Genomic DNA, 1,064 nt, shown 5'->3' on the forward strand with positions numbered 1-1,064 from the left:
CAGGAGATAAATTAGTTTTTTGAACAGAGGCTGGTGTCCTTTTCTCTATTGTATCAAGTTATTGTGTCAACACAGGAAATGGTTTTTAGCATGACTGCACATTAAAATAACCTGGGTTTTTTAAATATTATATTAGTTCATTTTTACATATTTTTGTGCATTTTTCCATCTCAGTTGCAATCCCCTTTAACCTGGGTGTTTTTAAACTGCATAAATGTATGGGCCTACTCAGATCAATTGCATCATAATATCTGAGATAGAGGGTCTACCCACAAACATTTTTTTGTAAGATCCTGGAGTGAACCTAAGGTGTAGCCAACGTTGACAACAATGAAACTAATAGCTACTTTCCCTTCTTATTAAAAATTATGATTCTGAACTGTATTCATTTTAACCCTCATCCCCAAGATATAGAAACATATACAATTTTTTACACAGCCCAGTGCAATACTACTTTTATCATTGGCATAACCTATGAAGACATTAGACCTGACTGACAATAGTATAAATATTTCTAAGATTCTTGCAGAAAAAAAAAAGTGTTTTTAAACTATGCAGCTAAATCTATTGAATTATTAATAGAACCAGTACTATTAAGTGAATTGAAAATAAGAATGGTTGGCAATTATAAGGTGGTTAAACTCATAAACACTAGCATAAACTTGTCCATTTGATTGCTCAGAATGCATACAACCCTACTTAATCCCAAATGAGGTAGAAGGAAAGATGAAGTTGAGCAAATCGATATTCCTTCTCTTATCTCCCTGACTTAACACTTCGATAAGTGAACTGGGGTCAACCAATTAACTAGTCACTGCCCTAGTCCAAACTTTGAATTTTTTTACTTATTTATGCATACCAAAACTGGAATATAGGCCAGAGATTCAGGGGTTGAAACAATTCACCAAAGGGTGAGTGGGGAACAGAATGGGCAGCTTGACTGAAGTAACTGAGATACACTGAGGGGAGCATTGGGCCATACAGGAGAGGTCTGCTGTTCCATGTGGGTCAACTTCCTGGCCAGGGATGGAACTCATGCAACAGTGTCTGTGGATAGCTTCAAA

Source organism: Condylura cristata, unplaced genomic scaffold (assembly GCF_000260355.1).
Source record: "Condylura cristata isolate star-nosed mole 26May11 unplaced genomic scaffold, ConCri1.0 scaffold00013, whole genome shotgun sequence".
Lineage (NCBI taxonomy): Eukaryota > Metazoa > Chordata > Mammalia > Eulipotyphla > Talpidae > Condylura > Condylura cristata.